The sequence below is a fragment of the Aedes aegypti genome, chromosome 3 (genome assembly GCF_002204515.2).
Source record: "Aedes aegypti strain LVP_AGWG chromosome 3, AaegL5.0 Primary Assembly, whole genome shotgun sequence".
NCBI lineage: Eukaryota > Metazoa > Arthropoda > Insecta > Diptera > Culicidae > Aedes > Aedes aegypti.
This window is the reverse complement of record NC_035109.1, coordinates 320,706,630-320,718,353: the sequence shown is the minus strand read 5'-3', so window position 1 is coordinate 320,718,353 and position 11,724 is coordinate 320,706,630. Positions and strand designations below refer to the sequence as shown.

The window sequence follows — 11,724 nt, the reverse complement described above, 5'->3', positions numbered from 1 at the left end:
GGCGATGGATTTTAAAAGAATTTGTTCTAAGTGTTACGTCTGTTTGTCTGTGATTATACCATTGCAATAATTTGATCGAAAGTCAACATTTTTTGCATTAATAATGTTATCATGCATTTATTCAATAATTGTCAAGCAATGATCCATTTGATTGACACTATAAATGCTTTGTAGCATTATTTTAAGGCTAAATAGCCCGTCATTCGTTTTGGCAATAATGATGTCTTTTCAGCTTGCATTTCAAACACAGACAAACAGACGTAACACTTAGAACAAATTTCAATCAAAATCATAGTCACGAGGACATGTACGCCCAATGCTAAAATTAGTGTATTTGGCCGACGGGCCAACAGATGGCGGTAGTGTGTAAACGTCAAACGCGAACAAAAACGATGCGAGCGCTGCGGGCGGTGGATTGGCCACCTACCATATTTTTAAATCGATCGTTAAAAAGGTGGTCGATGGACAATGGTGAGAGTGTGACGTCTGTTTGTCTGTGTTTCAAAGTTAAGCTTAGCTTAGCTTAGCTTAGCTTAGACTGACTACACATATCAATGGTTGCTATTCCGTGATTGACCGAAGTCAGTTAAAATGCACAAAGAATCAACTAGAAGTTCGGCTGGGATATGTTAGGCTTCATTAAACGCTTCGCTTATAACTTCAATGATCCATACACAATAATAACATTGTTTATTGCCTATGTTAGATCAATACTTGAATATTGCAGCATAATTTGGTCACCTTTTTCAACAGTACATGATGAAAGGATAGAGTCGGTGCAAAAACATTTTTTATTATATGCTCTTCGCAAATTAGGTTGGACAGAATTTCCATTACCATCTAACAAAGCTAGATGTATGTTGATTGATATTCAAACACTAAGAGAGCGTCGTGAATATGCAATGATTCCATTTAAAACGATATTGTATCCCATAAAGTTGATTCACCATAATTATTATCTAAATTAAACTTTTATGTACCATCCAGGCATTTACGCCATCAAGAACTATTTGCAATCAACTATCACCGTACTAATTATGCAAAATTTGGGCCAATTAACCAAATGATGACTACTTATAATAAACATTACAATTCAATCGACTTAATTTGGTACAAAGCGAAGCTAAAACAATACTTCCGCACATTATCTTAAGAAGGAAAATTAGGTAATTGAATGTAGTAGTGTAACTAGCGCATAAGAAACTCTCTGTAATGGTCTTCAAACATGATTGACGACAATAAATAAATAAATAAATAAATAAATAAATAAATAAATAAATAAATAAATAAATAAATAAATAAATAAATAAATAAATAAATAAATAAATAAATAAATAAATAAATAAATAAATAAATAAATAAATAAATAAATAAATAATAAATAAATAAATAAATAAATAAATAAATAAATAAATAAATAAATAAATAAATAAATAAATAAATAAATAAATAAATAAATAAATAAATAAATAAATAAATAAATAAATAAATAAATAAATAAATAAATAAATAAATAAATAAATAAATAAATAAATAAATAAATAAATAAATAAATAAATAAATAAATAAATAAATAAATAAATAAATAAATAAATAAATAAATAAATAAATAAATAAATAAATAAATAAATAAATAAATAAATAAATAAATAAATAAATAAATAAATAAATAAATAATAAATAAATAAATAAATAAATAAATAAATTAATTAATAATAAATAAATAAATAAATAAATAAATAAATAAATAAATAAATAAATAAATAAATTAATTAATTAATTAATTAATTAATAAATAAATATACAAAATATATTACAGTCGACTCTCCACATCTCGATGTTCTACATCTCGATATCTCTCCCTATGTCGCTGATTTTTTCGGTCCCTTCCCGCATAATCAAGAACTATATTCATACTGTATCCCGTACTGTGCACAACAATTTGCAACAATATATCAATAATTTCGTTAAACATCAAAAATAACAATAAACCGACACTACCGAAAACGGTTTTTACAATTTGGTGAACAGTAACCAGGAAAATCACAATATGGGGAATAGGCGGTTAAGTTATGTAACCATTTAAAAACGTCGATTTTTCCGAACAAAATTTTTCGTTTACAGTTTGCCAAATGATGGATATATTGTCCACTCTTCCACACAAATCACTGTATTGGAAATAGCTATAGAATAGTTGACCTATATGATTGGAATGAAAACGGGTAATGTATGTGTAATTATTGAAATATGGTTTGTTACGGTATTTGAACCGTATGCGGTACTGTACTTAAATGTTTATATTATAAGAATGATTTTCGAACAAATTGGATAAGAAATAATTTCAACAACAAGTTTAACCTTTTTTTCTGTATTTCATTATGTTATATTATTTACAAACACAAAACTTGAGCTTAAATTAGAATTTTCATTATCCGTCCTGCTCGTTCCCGTTGAGCATTCAGAAGCTCGAAAATTACAAAAAATCGTCGATCGTCTACTGGCCCTCCCGGAATGATTAGGCAAGGATCGGGATTATATCTTAGATGGTGTTCTGGTGATGCTGCTGTCCGTCGGTGTAACAGGAACTGCAACATAAAAGGATAGCCAGTTTTACCATTCAAATTAACAATATCAATTCTGAATTTTACTTACGATGTTTCTACGGACGTGGTTTAAAATCGTTTTTGATGCGTATTTTTCTTGTGGTAGCCGGGTCTTCAATTCTCCTTTTGTTAAACGGTTCGTTGTACTGAAAAATAAAAACGTAATCAATAACGCTGTATTCATGACTTACGTTCACCAACGTACCTGTTTCCTCAAGCCGTAGGCCGCACAATGTCCCATCGCTGTTTTTCTGCATCCTTGAAGGAAAAAACGAAACAAACTTTTCGCGACCGAGGTTCTGGTTGTTGTTTTTTTCACGGTCTCGAAAGAGGCACAGAAAAATGCACGCTAAAAAATAATATACTCAGTGATCAAAAACTTACTCACAATCATCGAAAAAAAAAATATTTTTGTTTTCTCGTATTATATTAATAAATTATGATTAATACAGTTATGCAAATGTCGACGTGTATAAAGTGCATCTTTTCGAAAAATGAAAGATTGTTGTTATTTCACTTACTGCCGCCTATATTTTTTAAAGCGTGTATCGGCGACCGTTCGCCAAACTGTTGCAATGAAGTCTTATATAGTAAAATGCACATACATGAGTTGTTATTCATATAAAAGAACAAAACATGCCCATATAGTTCAACAATATCTACACATTAAAGTGTTACGTCACTGTTTAGGATAGTTTACTTTAACAATTTTTAACAGTTCCTATCTTAAGGCTTCATATTGTTCAATGAAATAGCAACTGCTTGTGATACACTTACCATAACAGTTAAAAGAAACTTACTGTTTGAAATGTGCAGCAAATTGTATTTTTCTATGCGGGTTCATTCTGCATACATTTTCACTCTCCGTATCTCGATATCCTCCTTATATCGATATCTCCCTATCTCGATGGGATTTTCGCTCCCAATTTTCTCTCTGTATGTCGATATGCCCATTATCAAAGGTTACTAGACTAGATTTTAGAGATTCAAAACAATTTGCGAAGACGAAATGACATCTGTTTGTTTTTATTTTTCCTGGTAACGGAGTGATTTTCAATCTAGTATTCGTTAAAAATTTGTTCTACTTCTCGATCTCTCCCTATCTCGATGGTCCCTTCGATATCGAGATGTGGAGAGGCGACATTAGACTGATGCAAATTTTGAAGTTTTTGCTCCCCTATGCTTAAACGATGTCAATTATGATGAAAATGATCCTCCCAAAATTTGAAGTGATTCGGAAAACAATTGACTGTGCACACGCCATTTGAAGTTTATATGGAGATTACTATGGAAAACGCCAATCTTTTGTGTTCAGCCCTTTATCTCTTCGTCATAATATTTTATGGAAAAGTGAACACACTCATTTCATGTGAAAACTTCCTAGCTACAACTTTGCTGAAGACTACATTTTGATGGGACGAAAGGATAATTTGTTATTATTGATAACAAAGTCTATATCATGCTGAGTTGATCATTCACTTACTTCAAGAGCAACACTGCTTTTTTGCTGTAGAACATAGTAGCCTGGATTACTTTGATCTATTCTTCCCGCCAGGAGCACCACTGTTGCCTGCCGAGTAGTTGGTTAAGCATGCAAAATGCAAACTCTCTTTAAGATGATGAATAACAATTTATCCTGACGTCCAATCAAAAAGTGGTCTTCGGCAAAGTTGTAGCTAGGAAGTTTTCACATGAGATGAGTGTGTTCACTTTTCCATAAAATATTATGACGACGAGATAAAGGGCTGAACACAAAAGATTGGCGTTTTCCATAGTAATCTCGATATAAACTTCAAATGGCGTGTGCACAGTCAAATTTCTTCCGAATCACTTCAAACATTGGGAGGATGCTATTTACCATAATTCAAATCATTTAAGCATAGGGGAGCTAAAATTTCAAAATTTACTTCACTCTAGGCGACATCTAAAGGGGGTGGATGGGTTTACTCATGATGTTACGGCTCATACAAAATTTGTAGAACATTCATACAAAAAGCGTTACGAGGGGGTGGGTGGGTGTAAAAAATGGCCATTTTCAGCGTTATGAAATATGTGAATGAATCCCTAGCACAAGCTTGAATGGCGGTTTCCTAAATTTGCATCACTCAGAAACGCGGGTGGTCACAGAATTACAGTCGAATTTCGTTCGTTGCACTATCTTTAAGTGGGCTACGTTTAAATTGGGCTCTCGTTAGTTGGGCTATAGCCCACCTAAAACGAAGGCAAACGTCATTTTCTGACATAAGACGCAATTTATCAATGTTGGTAGCTCTGTTTTGCTTTTGATCTGACAGTTCGAAACTCAGCCCGATTAGTGAGCGGGCTACAGCTGAGAGCGACTCGCGAAGAGGAAAAATATCAACGTCATATGCAGCCCAGATTCCCCTCTCACGAAACGTCAAATGCAGCCCACCGTTTTTATGGCTGAAAAAGTGAAAAGTATTGTGTTCAAAGTAAATTGTTATTAAAAACCTCATGTCAGCGAGCAGTTTTTTTCAAAGTTGCTGCTAAATCTAAGAAGAAGATTAATTATAGCTAATGTCTGCTACGTTTGCTACTTTATGGCTATTTTCTATCTGCCTCTCCTTCATTCTGCAAGAAATTTTAATCCTGTCTGTCAATTCACCTGGGTTGAAGCATAGGCTAGGAGAAGTGGATGAACAAGGATGAATCTGTCATTCAAATACTTGTCAAATTTCATACAAAATCTACTTTTTCTCAGCGATAAGTTCATCCCTCATTCATGCTAGGTGAACCACTTCCCCTAGCCTATGGATCGATGCACGAGTTCATCATTTGACGTTTAAGCGGTGCCGTGTCATTTATGTGGCCATGACAACGAATGAATTCGGCACCGCTTAAACGTCAAATTCATGAACTCGTGCATTGGTCCATGGACCGATGCACGAGTTCACTAATTTGACGTTTGAGCGGTGCCGAATTCACTCGTTGCCATGGTCACGTAAATAACACGGCACCGCTCAAACGTCAAATAGTGAACTCGTGCATAGGTCCATTGCTAAGCTTCAACCCAGTCGAAATGACAGTTAGTGTAAACATTCACAGCAGAATGAAAGAGAGGCATATAGAAAATAGTCATTAATTAACATCAGTAATTCTGTGACTATTTTTTTTTTTTTTTTAGTAATGTTCTGACACAGAACAGATAGCCATCTTAGAACAAAACGTATTTTTCATCTAGAGTACAAGAAAATGTGGAGAAGAGTAGGCGAATAAAACACTGTTTGCCCCACTGGAATTTACAGTGCAGGATATTGACGTTAATTTCGTCTAAAATGATCTGCCTCGCTCGTATAATTTGTTTGACGTTATGTCAACACCGTTGATTCGCCAGCACAGTAAGCCTTGCAGTGCACCTGAATCAAAACATTTGTCAACAAAAGACCGACACGCTTTAAACAGCAAACTTGAACATTTTTCCGCTGTTTATTGGCTTTTGACGTTCTTTTGGATTTCTTTGGGATGTGTTAGCTAAATGATGTGGTAACAACTACTATCCTCTCCCGCCACCTTGGTGCACTGTGAAACTCATATCGAAAAAAATAACGCTAATTCCAATCATGTGCACCTTTTTTGTCCACCGTTTAGAGCAATAAATAGATGTCAAACACAAAGTTCTTCTACATGTTGCGGCATACAGTTGTTGCCTTCACGCAACGACTCTTCCAACACGATCGCACTAACACTCTCGTGAAGGATACGGTTGAAATTATTCAATGGGCCTTTTCACAAACTTCATAAAGCTGGAGGGGTGGGTGGGTGTCGTTAAGATGTTACTGCTCATACATTTTTAGATTACTCATACAAAAGGCGTTAAAAGAGGGTGGGTGGGTTCGGAAATGGCAATTTTCGGCGTTGTGAAATTAGTGAATTGACTCAATATTCAATCCCAATGTATCGAGCTTTGTTTATTGCTCTCCACCAAAGGATTGCTATGATGTAAATGAAGCAGAAACCTCCGTCCGATGTTCAAATTTTTAGACGAGTGCAAGGTTGATTATTATCGTGCTTACTGGTTACTTGGGAATCCGGTACGAGTTTTTACATGAACTCTTATATTATTTCTGGTTGTTTGCAAACTTCGAAATTTTCGGTTTTGAAGATGACATAAATGAGACAAAATCATAATGGTCGCAAACTATAAAACCATCTCCTCTTGATTTTTTATCATTATAAACGGAAAAATAATGTTTGTATGTTATAAATATTTCAGAAAAAAAACTTCACGTGAATTAACTGAAATTACATGGATGAATATAAACCAGATCAAGAGACAACATGAGAAAAATAAGGACAATTTTAATTCACGGAACCCATCAAATACGCGAAATTTTTCCTTCAACATGAAATTTAGAAAATTCCAAGAAATTACACGGAATTTTTCAAATTAGTAAATCTTATATGGCAAACTCAGTAAATTTCTGACTTTTGGTTTCTAAAATTGTTTATTTATTTTTAGTCAAAGTTGCATTGCATTCTGGCTTGTTTGTCTTGCTCTACATTTTGAATCGACAATACGATATTAAAATAATCATCTCAAATTGTAAAAGTATTTCCTGGAAATTTGAACACTTAAAGAATATTTTCACTGTAACAGCCGCATAATAGTTCAAAACAGTGAATAAGAAATAAATATATCTGATATAGTATTTTTTTTCTAAATCCTATGAATCTCAGTACAAAGCATCTAGAAAACTCTTGAATTACAAAAATATTAAGCGTTTAAGCCACCTACAATTTATTTTTAATTCTAAAAACGTAAGGTGTTAAGAAATCAGTCTTTACCCTAGATGGTTTACCCACTTCTTTATATGCTTATCGTAGAAATAAAAGAAGCAAAAAACATGAGGGAATGTTATCGTTGCTTAAAAATAAATAAATAAAAGTCTGGAATATTGTAAGAAAATTGCATGATATTATTTTCTTACACATTGTACTGTTGTACTGTTGTACTGCACCAACATTTACGCATTGGCCAATTTTACTTACAAAATAATCAATTGGATCCAGGATTTTGGTGCTTCGTTTGACCTGAAATTTTAACCGCAACTTTGAACTCGCTCAGTTGAATATTACCAACATTGCATAATCAAAATTTTGAGTTATAACAAAACTCAGATTTAAGCCTGATTCGCTGCTGACAAGTAATTTATCGGCCTATCTTGATGCATGGGAAATTTCTGCAAGGAATCGATCAAGAAGGCGCTTTTTTTCTGAACGCAGTACGCAGTTGAAAAGAACTGTCAGTTCAAATGGGAGTTGCTGTAGAAAATTTCTTTAAGGAATCGGCGAGAAATTTCTTTAGCGATTCCTTTTCAGAAGCAAATCAGGCTTCAGACAAAAATTACAATATTTTGAATAAGCAATCATTCTTAAATGAACTGATTAAGAGCAATATAACAAATATCATAAATTTGGGTTGTAGTATAACTTTTTTCAGTAAAACTGCTTCTTTTCAAAATATTTTTCAAGTGAAAAATTGATTTTTTTTGCAAAATTTGATATTTGCGATAACTAAAAAAATGTGTGTAAAAATTGTGAATTTTTAGATAAGTAAAATTTAAGTTATGTCTGAATTGGCTTGTTTAGGGGTATCCTGTTTTTTACATATTCTGATTCTACGTTACAAACTGAGCCAGAATACAAAGTTTCATAACTTTCCGTGCCCTGGAACTATTTTTAAAACACGTTTGAATTTAGTATGGAAATCGCGTTTGAATCACCCCTCGGCAAATTTTACTTCGGGACGAGCTGTCATCATGTAAATTGAAATGTCATTGAGTCGACGTAATGAAATCTTTTTCAATCATTTACTATATCAAAATTAAGATAATGAAGCGCAATAAAATCGTGTTACACTTAGAAAAATGTTCTCTTTCGATCAAGCTACAAAGTGTTGGAGTATGCAATGATTGTGCCTCGTATGCAAAGCAGCAGCACTGGATGTGTGTTGTTGTATTAGTGAAGAAGGCAGTCGCAGCGGCGGCAGCGAGCGCGCCAAATAGGATGAAGAAAGGGAGAATGGAAAGTTTGCCATTCATCCGTAAAGTGATGTTCAATCCGTTCAGACGTGTTTATTAAAGCTTTCTCGTTGCGTACAGTAGTCAAGTTGTAGTTGTTTCTTTCCTACCGAAATCCTGGTTCCGCGTTCCGCTTCGGTGACCCTGTTCTGCGTTGTGGTGTGTCCACCTCTGCCCAACAGGTTATTGGCCCAGCAGTGCCGAAGGGAAAGTTCCGGATTGCGTAGGAAAAAGGTTCCGAGAGAGCGAAAGTGATCACGCCGTGTGTGAGTGTGTGTGAGTTGTTTTCTCCGCGGTGGTGATTTTGTGTGGACAAAATGGCGGATGCGAACAAGTTTGCGTTTGCTAGACTGAACAATCAGAACTGGCAAATATGGAAGTTCCGGATGGAGATGCTCCTGACCAGGGAGGAGCTATGGTATGTGGTCGGTGATGCAAGGCCGGCTGTGGTGACCGATAAGTGGACGAAGGACGATCGGAAAGCTCGTGCCACTATCGGATTGTGTATCGAAGACAATCAGTTCGGTTTGGTGAAAAATGCGAACAGTGCGAAAGCTTTCTGGGATGGATTGAAAGCTTATCACGAGAAAAACACGGTCACGTCGCGTGTGTCTTTGTTAAAGAAACTGTGCTCGTTGAATCTCGCGGAGGGAGGTGACCTTGAGAGTCATCTGGTGGTGTTGGACGATTTGTTCGACCGTTTGACGAATGCAGGCCAACAGCTAGAGGAGTCGCTGCGAATTGCGATGATCTTGCGTAGCTTGCCTGATTCGTATGGTGGTTTGGTGACGGCGCTAGAGAGTCGTGCCGATGCGGACATTACGATGCAGCTTGTGAAGTCGAAGCTGATCGATGAGTTCGAGCGTCGGAGGGAGCGTTCCGGCGAAATGAGTGAATCGAAAGCGATGAAAAGTGTGATAATGCAAAACGAAGTGCAAAGCGTGGGTGGACTCGGCAATAGAGCACCGATGAGAAGATGCTTCTTTTGCGACAAGCCCGGTCATTTGCGTCGCAACTGTCGTTCGTTTATGCTAGCGAAGCAGGAGCTAGAAAGAGAGTGCGAAGAGCAGAAGACGCCGAACGACAGAGTGCGTGCGAAGCAAAATGCGAAGCAAGCGAAAGACGAAAATGGTGGTGCCAGTGTGTGCTTCATGGCGGGAGTGGATCAGCAAAAGTGCTGGTACATTGACAGTGGAGCAAGTCGGCACATGACGAGCGATAGAAACTTTTTCAAGTCACTGAAAGAAGAGAATGGCCCGAGTGTAGTGTTAGCGAACGGAAAAGTGGTTATCGCCGCTGGTTGTGGCGAAGGTGTTGTGTACGGTTTGGACGGAAATGGAAACAGAGTTGAGGTGAAGCTTACCAACGTCTTGTATGTTCCGTCGTTAAAGAGTGGACTTGTGTCAGTGGACAAATTGACGGCGAAAGAGTTTTCGGTGAATTTCAAGAAAGATGGTTGCGATATTTGTGACGCATCCGGTAAGAAAGTGGTTATAGGAGAAAAGTCGGGGTCGTTGTATCGGCTGAAGTTGGCGAAAGTTGAGAAGAAAGTGGAGGGCCAGCGGCCGATAATTGGCGAGAAGAAGACAACGAAGGGAAGAAGTTCACCAGTCGGTGTGGTGAGCTGGTATTCGGAAGTGAAGCCGAATAGAGCCGACGATGATGAAGAAGAATACTTCGATGCGGACACTTCAAGCGAGGAAGTGGAGCCGCTGCATGTGGCGAAGTCCAACATTGGAAGCCCAGATTCGGATGCTGATAACTGGAGGGAAGTTCGGCGATCCAGGAGGAGTAATCGTGGAGTTCGACCTGGCTGGTTGGTAGATTACGTTTTCGATGCTTGAAGCAGGAGGAGATCAACCCGGCAAGAAAGGCAGAGAGGATACGGACGAGTACGAGGACAACATTGAGGAGGAGTGTTGGAGTATGCAATGATTGTGCCTCGTATGCAAAGCAGCAGCACTGGATGTGTGTTGTTGTATTAGTGAAGAAGGCAGTCGCAGCGGCGGCAGCGAGCGCGCCAAATAGGATGAAGAAAGGGAGAATGGAAAGTTTGCCATTCATCCGTAAAGTGATGTTCAATCCGTTCAGACGTGTTTATTAAAGCTTTCTCGTTGCGTACAGTAGTCAAGTTGTAGTTGTTTCTTTCCTACCGAAATCCTGGTTCCGCGTTCCGCTTCGGTGACCCTGTTCTGCGTTGTGGTGTGTCCACCTCTGCCCAACACAAAGAACTGTGAATTTTTCATCACTACCCGGATAAAAACGTATCATTCAGTGAATGGAATAAACCATTAATGTACAATATAACGTATTGGATACAATACAGCGTATTGTAATTGAATGTCGAAGCAATATTATTCATGTTTGGATAAACAATTCAAAAACAATATAATATGTTGTAACAGAACATTGTATTGTTTTTAATTGGTTTTATACCTTACAATTTTGGTCAAATTCCTATTTTCGCGTAAAACAACTGTTGCTTTTTTCTATGTAGCTTTGCTGAAAGAAATAAACAAAACAAGTTCATAAAGCAAGAAATGTTGGGTGGAAAATATTTAAAAAGTCAAAATTAGTAGTTTTTTAGAAGTCACTTGACATTAGCTGACATGCAACCATGATACAGTTTGTTGAATTGTTTTTGTATTGTACAACAATACACGAATTGCTTATCAAGACAATACATGAACAATATATCATATCGTGTTTTCAAAATATTTGTATGAGAAAATATCTATATTTGTATTGTTACGATACTTAACCACCCATACATTATATTGCAAAAATCTCATATACCATACAGTGAACTGTTGAAAACAATATATTGTACTGTAATTGTATTGTCATTTTACAAAATACTGTATTGTATTTCCAATATATTGAATGTTACTGCTTCAATACGTTATATTGTTTTTGTATTGTATTTTTTATCCGGGTAAACAACCCAATTGCGATTGAAATTTCATGGTCATCATGGGTTTACTCTTTCTGGAGATTACCTTTTTTCCAACAACCTTGGAGTAAAAATCTAAAAAAAAAAATTATACGAGTTTTCTTGTCTAATGCAGTACATTTTTCGA

The 11,724-nt window shown here is 36.1% G+C and overlaps 1 long non-coding RNA gene across 1 annotated transcript; it reads right to left on the bottom strand.

Annotated features, from left to right (window-relative positions):
• Window positions 1-2,251: 2,251 nt before the first annotated feature.
• LOC110679548 lies at window positions 2,252-3,031 on the bottom strand. The gene is made up of 3 exons (XR_002502580.1): window positions 2,809-3,031; window positions 2,653-2,749; window positions 2,252-2,585 (listed from the first exon to the last, which is right to left on the bottom strand). It is a non-coding gene; the product is annotated as an uncharacterized LOC110679548 (long non-coding RNA).
• Between the last annotated feature and the right edge of the window lie 8,693 nt (window positions 3,032-11,724).